The 10,781-nt window shown below is 42.5% G+C and overlaps 1 pseudogene; it reads left to right on the forward strand.

Annotated features, from left to right (window-relative positions):
• Window positions 1–7,778: 7,778 nt before the first annotated feature.
• Window positions 7,779–8,962, forward strand: LOC141026140 (uncharacterized; annotated as a pseudogene).
• The last annotated feature ends 1,819 nt before the right edge of the window (window positions 8,963–10,781 follow it).

Consider the following 10,781-nt stretch of genomic DNA (forward strand, 5'->3'; position numbering starts at 1 on the left):
AATGATAGGACTTTGCATGCTTCGAGTGAACCTGAAGTAGAAAAACCTCCTGATAATGATAATGATGTTTCTATTTCTGATGCTGAAACTCAATCTGCTAATGAACATTCACCTAGTGATAATGAAAAAGATAATGCTGATGTTCATGAAGATACTCAACCAAACAATGAAAAAGAACCAGATAATGATGTTGAAATAGAACCAGTTGTTGATCTTGATAACCCACAACCCAAGAGTACACGATATGATAAAAGAGACTTCATTGCTAGAAAACACGGTAAAGAAAGAGAACCGTGGGTTTAAAAACCGCTGCCTTTTCCACCTAAGTCAACTAAAAAGAAAGATGATGAAGAATTTGAACGCTTTGCTGAAATGCTAAGGCCAGTCTTTTTGCGTACTCGCTTGACTGATATCTTGAAAATGCCTCCTTATGCAAAGTACATGAAAGACATCATCACCAACAAGAGAAAAATACCGGAAGCTGAAATCTCCACCATGCTTGCTAATTATACTTTTAAAGATGGAGTACCTAAAAATTTTGGAGATCCGGGAATACCAACTATACCTTGCTCCATCAAAAGAAATCATATGAAAACTACTTTATGTGATTTAGGAGCTGGTGTTAGTGTTATGCCTTTCCCTTTATATAAAAGACTTGATTTGAATAAAGTCACACCTACTAAAATATCTTTCAAAATGGCTGACAAATCAACTGCCATACCTATCGGTATTTGTGAGGATGTGCCCGTTGTTGTTGCTAATGTTACTATTTTGACTGACTTTGTTATACTTGAGATGCCCGAGGACGACAACATGTCGATTATCCTTGGTAGACCTTTCTTGAATACTGCAGGGGCTGTTATTGATTGCAATAAAAGCAAAGTCACTTTTCATATCAATGGTAATGAGCATACAGTGCACTTTCCGAAGAAATAATTCCAAGTGAATGGTATTACTGTTATTGAAAAATCTCCGACAATCACTATTGGAAGTTTTCAACTACCTCTACCTACTGTTAAAAAGAAATATGAAATGCTTATTTTTGGGGACATTCATATCCCCGTTGAGGTAACTTAGCGATTTATGAAAGTTCTTCGATTTCATGCTAATCGAATGTGGTTGTTAATAAGACTTGATCGACCACTACAGGAATCAGGAACTTTGCCGTCCGCCATGGCTGACGGAAAAGGCATGCATCATGGACAGCAAAGGCCTTTGCCGTCGGCCAGCAGACGGCAAAACGTCCGGCTGAACGAGCTATGGCAAAGGGTACTTTGCCGTCTGCTGGCGGACGGCAAAGATGCAAAGGCCTTTGCCGTCTGCCAGCAGATGGCAAAGGTTGTAGGCTCTTTTCCATCTGCTGGCAGATGGCAAAGAGACCAAATAGGCATTAATTCTGTTTTTTCTTATGTCAATTCATTTTCACAGAAAATCAAATACATATTACCAATATGACCAATATAGCATATACAACACATATTACGAATAGTCATGAACACATATATATCCAACACATGTTACCAATAGTAGCAAGTTTCATCCATACATATACATAGTTTCATCAATATTACACAGTTTCATCCATAGGTAGCAAGTTTCACAAAGTCAAAACAAAAACTAAAGACAAGCACTCCATATCTGAAATTACAAGAAATGACCTAAAACTAAATATCTATTTTCCTAAAAACTATCTTATTACTAAGATCTTCTCTGGATCTTCTTCTTTTCTTCCAACCTGCATAACAAAAACACTAAGAAAGAGAGAATGTGTTAGGAGTAGAAATGTAGCATTTCACTTGGTGAAATGCAATGTTGTAGGAGCCAGCACTTGAGATCAAGACAATCTTAGTTAAGATCCTGATTTTCTAAGTGATCTTAATTAGAAAGCCAAATAGAGTAAACCAATACCAAAGAGACAAAGGAGAGAACCAACCAAGGACCCAATCAAGAAGCCACCACAATTAGTAGTAAGTTAAATGCCAACACAAAGACCACTATTAGTACTAGCTCCAGGAATTAAGCCAACTAAAAACTAGTGATTAAAGCCAAGGATTAGACTTCATCACCACAATCAGTTTTGTCCATTGACAATAGGTGCATGTCACTGTGCAACGTCAAAAACAAAGCTGTAGGAGGAGATATACATCACAACAAGCAGAGCCACCCGTGAGCTTGACACAGCAAGCAGCTGCTGTTAACACCACAATCACCAAAGCCACCCGTGAGGACAACACAAACACACTCACAACTTAGTCACACCATTCAGGCCAGTATAAATAGGGCAACCAACCGTAGAGTAGGGTCTGTTAGACACTTGGTGTCCAAAACATCAAACAGGACTGGTCCCAAAACCATATCTGTGAGATAGTGCGAAGCAGCTAGGAGGAGCAGGCTGTCCACAAGAAGCAGGTTTACCAAAATCCACAAGACCAAGCTACATAAGACCTCAAGGTATACTTCGAGGGATTATGTGCTCAGACAGCCTGGAAGTGCCATGGCTAGTTCATCACAACACAGGGATAGCCACATGTAAATTAAGCCAAAGAGAGGGGATCTCAGACCAGCATCACTGCCCAAATCAGGTGTAGTATCTGTCTTATCAGTAGAAAACTAGGAAAGTAACAGCCAAAACCAAGTATAGCATTTCTTCATAAGCTATTAGAAAGAGACCAATAGGAATAGCCAAACCAAGTGGTATCTGTTCATATCAGTATTAGAAGTAAAACAACTAAGAACAAGTGAGTATCTGTTATGAGTAAAGTAACTATAGCATAGAAGAAATAGCAGTCTGCTTTTGCAGAACACAGGACCACACTTGCACCTGGTATTTTTCTGCAATTAGGGCACTGCACCCACAAGCACAGGGGGCTAGTACCATTATAGACTGCTACTGCAAGTAATAGCAGCACAGAACTGAGCAGTATAGGAGCATATATACTTCACAAATACACATAGATGGCCACTGACCAAAACCCTGACACAGCATGAATCCATCACAGAGATCTCCAACACAAGTTGATGCTCACCTACAGTAGCTAACCATAGCTAATAGAGCCTCACATCCAACAAGATCAAGAGCTAGAGCTATGCATTAGAGAGATTAGAGGTTGGAGCAAGGAGAAGCTCACCAAGAGGAGTTGTAGTCGAAGTAGGATGCATCCACACCATCACTATGGTGTGACCAGTAGCACAACCAACACCACCACAGCACGCCAGATCTCGCCAGAGAGCACCACAATGGTGGCGCCAGCGAGAGCACAGGCACAGAGGCGACCACCCAGGGGCACTGCAGCACGGAGGCGCCACCCAGGGGCACGACCGTGCCACGACACATCCAGCACCGACGGAGGATCCTCACGGCGACCGGACCATCATCGGAGCACCACGCCCGAACCACCACCAGCACCGAAATCCTAATGGGGAGAAACCGAAGGGGACGACCGCAGGAGGCGGGGAAAAGCAAATCGATGCGAAGGAATCGATAGAGCTTGTCGAGAGAAAGCAGTAGAGGGCCACACTGGTGACGTGGTGGCCGAAACCCTAGCCGGAGGGGAGGGTCGCGCGTGGTCGCAGGAGGACGCGCGCATCCGATCTGGTCGAAGGGGATGGAGGAGCAGGGCGAGGGGGTCACGTGGGTGTGCTGGGCGCCGTCGAATCCCACCGGAATCGGCCGCCGTAGCTGCTCGCACGGGGGAGAGGGAGAGACGAGTGGAAGAGAGAGAGGGGTGGGACAGAGAGAGATGGGCGGAGAGAGAGGGGATAGAGATAGAGGAGGTGGGGGCAACAGTTTTTTTACCCGAAAACAAAAGATAGCCCCCTCTTTGACGTCTGCCAGCAGATGGCAAAGAATCTTTGTCGTCTGCCAGCGAATGGCAAAGAGGGGGGTTGGACTGTTGCAGTGTACTGGCACTCCATCCCCCCTCTTTGCCGTCCGCTGGTAGACGGCAAAGATTCTTTGCCATCTGGCAGCAGATGTTAAAGAAATGACAGATGGCAAAGACCTTCTTTGCCGTCTACCAGTTCTTTGCCGTCTGCTTATTGGTAGCTGATGGCAAAGACCTTCTTTGCCGTCTGGTAGCAGACGGCAAAGAACTGGCAGACGGAAAAATCCCTGATTCCAGTAGTGAACCTTATTAATGGATCATTTTTGGGAGGTATATATGAAGTTGATGAATTTAGTAAGCACTACCTTCTATCCCTGCCTTTTGTTTTCTGTTTTTATTAGTTAAATGAAATAAAATGCCATGATTTCTCTGTTTTCTGAATTTCCCGTGCAATAAAAAAAGACCCAAAAATAAAAGTTCTTAGAATGCTCTAAAAATTTAATACGATTTTTTCTGAATATTTAAGAATTTCTGGAGCAAATAATATCAGAGGGAGGTGCACCAGGTGGGCACAACCCACCAGGGCGCACCAGGACCCCCAAGCGCGCCCTGGTGGGTTGTGGTCCCCACATGGGCCCCCTCACTTATCTCTTCATCCCACATCATCACCTACCTATAGAAAAAATCACCATTGTTCTCTCTCTCGTGTTCTTGCTCTCAAACCCATGGATTTCGATCTCTTTGCTCGAAGCTCCATTTCCGAAACTGTTTCGAGGGTTTGTTGCTTGGTATGTGACTTCTCCATTTGTCCAATTAGTTTTTGCTTTAGTGGTTTATATTTTGAATAATTAGCTACTCTTGGTGTTGCTGTAGATGAGCTTGCATGTTGAATTCTTACAGTTCTAAGTAGTTTGAATGCTTGCTTGGGCTTCTATACATCCCTATGAGTAGTTGCTATCAATCTTGTAAAGTTTTGTTGAGAAAATTTTGTGAACTAAATATTTCATAATTTTGTTCATAGGAAAAACATGAGTATCTTTAGGAAGTTTGCTTCCAAGAAGAACTCCAAGCGAGTGATTGGGGAGTCATTGAACAGTGATCTCCATACACGGAGAATGGCGGAGATACTGCTGTGCGAATGGCCGCATACCCCATTCATGGAAGGGGCCAGAATCCTTCAAGAGTTTGCACAATATGCTGCTAATGCCGGCCTCACCGACTTCATCGCAGCTGAATGTGAACAGTATCATCTCCTCACAAACACCTTTGTGCAAAGTTTTAATTTCTTTCCTGTGAATAATCCTCCTAAGGTGCAGTTTAATTTATATGCTAAACCCCTTCAGATACCGCTTACTGAATTTTGTGAAATATGCTTGCTTCCTTCTGATGGTAGTTTGGTAGAGCCTAGACCTGCAGAGTTGGAAAAAATTTATCGTACTCTGACAGTAGGTGATGAGAGAGGGGTGTCGAGTATCACTACCGCTGGCTTGCATTTTCCTGCTATTCATTATTTTACTCTTTTCATTATAAAATGCTTGCATGCTACAGAGAAGGTGGGTGCACTCAGTTCCCCAGATCTTGCTGTTTTACGTCGTGCACTTGAAGGTGACGACACTTAAAGCTTGGGAGCTATTGTGGCACGTCGCCTTCACATTAATAAGTCCAAGGGTAAAATACATGGAGGTATTTACGCCACTCATTTGGCGGCTTGCTTTAATGTTCAGATACGCCTGCATGATCATCCTTTGCCTAAGGTTTACCTAGATCGCGCGACCATGGATTACCACCAGTTTACTGTTGTAGATTATCCTAACATTCCTATTCCATATAACCTGGTTTTCGGTGTGAGTACTCGTGATATTATTCCATTGCCTGCGCCTACCTTGTTTGATCCTATTGCCAAGGGCGGATACAGGATTATGCCTGCAGATATCATCGCCTACCGGAACAACCAGGCTACAGCAGAGGAAGAGCCCCAGCAGTGGGAGCCACAGGTGCTCGCTCCTCAGCAGTTCGGCATGGGACCCCATGGCTTCTTCGACTACTGACTGATTACCAAGTTAGGCCAAAGGCCTAAGCTTGGGGAAGTACGTATTCCCACCGACATTACATTCATGTTCACACATTTTTTCTAGTTGTCGGTGTCCACACTTTTTCATTGTATTATCCATGTTAAATTTATTTTCTCGCTTTCTTCTTCTGTGTTTGAAAAACTTGAGAAAATACAAAAATATTTCCTGCTTCTTTTTGATTTTCTTTCTAGAGTAATTAGCTGTAGCACTACAAAGAAAACCCAAAAAGATTTCTTTGTTCTTCTTTTTCTTGTTGGGAGCTTTCCCGTGTAAATAGTTTTTCTCGTTTTTGCTTTTCCTTTTATTTGCTTGTTCTACAAAATCAAAAACTCCAAAAATATTCCAGTGTGTTTCTCTGAATTTCTTTTCTTTTTATTGAGTCGTACGTAGGAGAAGATCACGATGAAAATGTTGAGTGGCTCTCATTTGCATAATTGTTGTTCTAACAAAGAGCCTATATTACCTTGTCTTCTCCTATTAAATAAAATGTTTGCAGATTCCAGCTTAGTCCACAACACTCTTGCAGTATTATTATTTTCTTATCGTTCGGTCATGCAAGTGAAAGGCAATAATGACGACATTCAATGAATTGGCCGTGGCAGAGAGAAACGGGTATGAACTCGACTTGTTCTGTTTTTGTAAATATGTTTAACCTACTATCCATGATTCAGCTCATTATGATTAAACATGTTTGCAATGAAAATTAGAGATTATAGTTTCTCATGCCATGCATTAGTAGCTAGGAGTGGATAATGATTATCTTGGATATGAACATTGCGTTAAAATGATTGTGATGTAGTATGATGATATGGTATCCTCCTCTGAATGTTCGAGTGGCTTGACTTGGCACATGTTCATGCATGTAGTTGAACCAAAACCAACATAGCCTCTATGATATTTATGTTCATGGTGTTCATATCCTACTCATGCTAGTGTCCAATGTTACTTACGCATAATGCATGTTCATGACCGTTATTGCTCTCTAGCTGGCCGCTTCTCAACCTATTTGCTAGCCTTCACCTGTACTAAGTGGGGATACTGCTTGTGCATCAAAATCCTAAAACCCAAGTTATTCCAGATGAGTCCACCATACCTACCTATATGCGGTATTACCCTGCCGTCCTAAGTAAATTTGCATGTGCCATCTCTAAAAACTTCAAATAAATAATCCTTTTTGTGTGCCTGGATCGTTCATGGAATGACAGGAGGTAGTCAGTATCTTCCATTCTAAGTGGGTTATTCTCAGGTCGAGTGTTTATTCACTCGCCATCGCACGAGAAAAGGGCGGTAATAGGGATGCCCAGTCCCAAACTGCAAAAAGAATCGATCTCTCAAATAATCAAACAAAAACTCCCAATGGAGTCATAACCTTTACTTTATCGCTTGGGAGCTCCCACTAGCGTGCTTAGCATGGAAGATATTGATAACTGATAGTCGTGAAGTAAACAAGAAGGCTGCATGTCTCAAAATATCATTTACCTCTGCTTCAAAACTTGAGCTCTGGCACCTCTGCAAATCACTGCTTCCCTCTGCGAAGGGACTATCAATTTACTTTTATGTTGTGTCATCACCTTCTAAAATAAGGGCCAGAACCTGAGAGCACTGTTGTCATGCTGATGCATTGTGTGTAGCTAATGTTGGGTGCATCATGACCAGATCTTTTCTACAATGAATTACAAAGTTTAGTCGTTGCTTGAACTTTGGAGGTGCTCTGCATTTATGTTTTGCGGTCTCAGAAAGGGCTAGCGAGATACCACTATTGTCATATTATATCATGGTTGTTTTGATAACATGTTGCTGTTTGAGATATCTTATTATTGCTCGCTAGCTGATTATGTCATTGATATGAGTTAATATAATTTTTGAGAGTTGTTGTCGACATGGTTAGTTATAATATTGGCTGAAAACCTGGGTGATGTTTAAGCTTATTTATGCAAACAAGAGCAAAAGAGTTCGTAAAAGTTTTTCTTTTTCACTTTCAGTTTATCAACCTTGGAATCAAAAGGGTTTAGGCCTAGTAGAACTAAAACCGAGTACATGATGTGCGGTTTCAGTACTACTAGGTGTGAGGAGGAGGAGTTAAGCCTTGATGGCCAGGTGGTACCACAGAAGGATACCTTTCGGTTTTTGGGGTCAATGCTGCATGAGGATGGGGGTATTGATGAAGATGTGAACCATCGAATCAAGGCCGGATGGATGAAGTGGCGCCAAGCTTCTGGCATTCTCTGTGACAAGAGAGTTCCACAAAAGCTAAAAGGCAAGTTCTACAGGACGGCAGTTCGACTCGCAATGTTGTATGGCGCTGAGTGTTGGCCGACTAAAAGGTGACATGTTCAACAGTTAGGTCTGGCGGAGATGCGTATGCTGAGATGGATGTGTGGCCACACGAGGAAGGATCGAGTCTGGAATGATGATATACGAGATAGAGTTGGGGTAACACCAATTGAAGAAAAGCTTGTCCAACATCGTCTGAGATGGTTTGGGCATATTCAGCGCTGGCCTCCAGAAGCTCCAGTGCATAGTGGACGGCTAAAGCGTGCGGAGAATGTCAAGAGAGGGCGGGGTAGACCGAATTTGACATGGGAGGAGTCTGTTAAGAGAGACCTAAAGGATTGGAGTATCACCAAAGATCTAGCTATGGACAGGGGTGCGTGGAAGCTTCCTATCCATGTGCCAAAGCCACGAGTTGGTTGCGAGATCTTATGGGTTTCACCTCTAGCCTACCCCAACTTGTTTGGGACTAAAGGCTTTGTTGTTGTTGTTGTTGTTGTTGTTGTTGTTGTTGTTGTTGTTGTTGTTGTTGTTGTTGTTGTTGTTGTTGTTGTTGTTGTTGTTGTTGTTGTTGTTGTTGTTGTTGTTGTTGTTGTTTTCAGTTTATCAACTGAATTGCTTGAGGACAAGCAAAGGTTTAAGCTTGGTGGAGTTGATACGTCTCCAACGTATCTACTTTTCCTAACGCTTTTCCTCTTGTTTTGGACTCTAATTTGCATGATTTGAATGAAACTAACCCCGGACTAACGTTGTTTTCAACAAAACTACCAAGGTGTTGTTTTTGTGCAGAAATAAAAGTTCTCGGAATGGAACGAAACTTTGTAAGGATTTTTATATCAATAAAGAGAATTTATGGAGCCAAGAACCACCGGAGGGCGGCACCTGGGTGGGCACAACCCACCAGAGTGCGCCCCCTCTAGTCGCGCCCAGTTGGGTTGTTCCCACCTGGTGGCCCCGTAGACCCTGAAACCTACGCTATAAAATCACATTTTTCCAGAAAAAAATGAGGGAGAAAGAATTATCGCGTTCCACGAGACGGAGCCGCCGTCACCTCCTGTTCTTCATCGGGAGGCCGGATCTGGAGTCCGTTTGGAGCTCCGGAGAGGGGGATCTTCGTTCTTCGTCATCACCAACCCTTCTCCATCGCCAATTCCATGATGCTTCCCACTGGGAGTGAGTAATTCCTTCTTAGGCTCGTTGGTCGGTGAGGAGATGGATGAGATTCATCATGTAATTGAGTTAGTTTTGTTAGGGCTTGATCCCTAGTATCCACTATGTTCTGAGATTGAAGTTGCTATGACTTTGCCATGCTTAATGCTTGTCACTTTGGGCCCGGGTGCCATGATTTCAGATCTGAACCATTTATGTTATCACCATTATATCCATGTTCTAGATCCGATCTTGCAAGTTATTGTCACGTACTACGTGTTATGATCCCGCAACCCCGGAGTGACAATAGTCGGGACCACTCCCGGTGATGACCGTAGTTTGAGGAGTTCATGTATTCATCGTGTGTTAATGCTCTGTTCCGGTTCTCTATTAAAAGGAGGCCTTAATATCCCTTAGTTTCCAATTGGACCCCACTGCCACAGGAGGGTAGGACAAAAGATGTCATGCAAATTCTTTCCATAAGCACGTATGACTATTTAAGGAATACATGCCTACATTATATTTATGAACTGGAGCTAGTGCCGTGTCACCCTAGGTTATGACTGTCACATGATGAATATCATCCAAAAAATTACCGATCCAATGCCTACGAATTTATTTTATATTGTTTCTGCTAAGTTACTACTCCTATTGTTACTGTTGCACTTCTACGAAATCACTGCTATCAACGTTACCGTCACTATTGCTGCTACTATTATCAAAACTATCACACTACTTTGTTGCTGATCACTTTGCTACAGATAATTAATCTCTAGGTGTGGTTGAATTGACAACTCAGCTGCAAATACTCACAAATATTCTTTGGCTCCCCTTGTGTCAAATCTATAAATTTGGGTTGAATATTGTACCCTCGAAAACTGTTGCGATCCCCTATACTTGTGGGTTATCAAAATCATGTCCTGGAAGTCATGTTGTTGGACAACAGCGAACCTACGAACTATGAAGGAACTATGATGAGCCCAGATTCCAAAAAAATGGCTTGAGGCCATGAAATATGAGATAGGATCCATGTATGAGAACAAAGTGTGGACTTTGGTGGACTTGCCCGATGATCGGCAGGCCATGAAAATAAATCAATCTTCAAGAGGAAAACGGACGCTGATGGTAATATCACTGTCTATAAAGCTCGACTTGTCGCAAAAGGTTTTCAACAAGTTCAAGGGGTTGACTATGATGAGACTTTCTCACCCGTAGCGATGCTTAAGTCTGTCTAAATCATGTTAGCAATTGCCGCATTTTATGATTATGAAATCTTGCAAATGGATGTCAAAACTACATTCCTCAACGGGTTTCTTAAAGAAGAGTTGTATATGATGCAACCAGAATTTTTTGTCGATCCTAAAGTTGATAACAAAATGTGCAAGCTCCAGCGATCCATTTATGGACTAGTGCAAGCATCTCGGAGTAGGAATATACGCTTTAATGAGGTGATCAAAGCATATGG

Source organism: Aegilops tauschii, chromosome 6, assembly GCF_002575655.3.
Source record: "Aegilops tauschii subsp. strangulata cultivar AL8/78 chromosome 6, Aet v6.0, whole genome shotgun sequence".
Taxonomy (NCBI): domain Eukaryota; kingdom Viridiplantae; phylum Streptophyta; class Magnoliopsida; order Poales; family Poaceae; genus Aegilops; species Aegilops tauschii.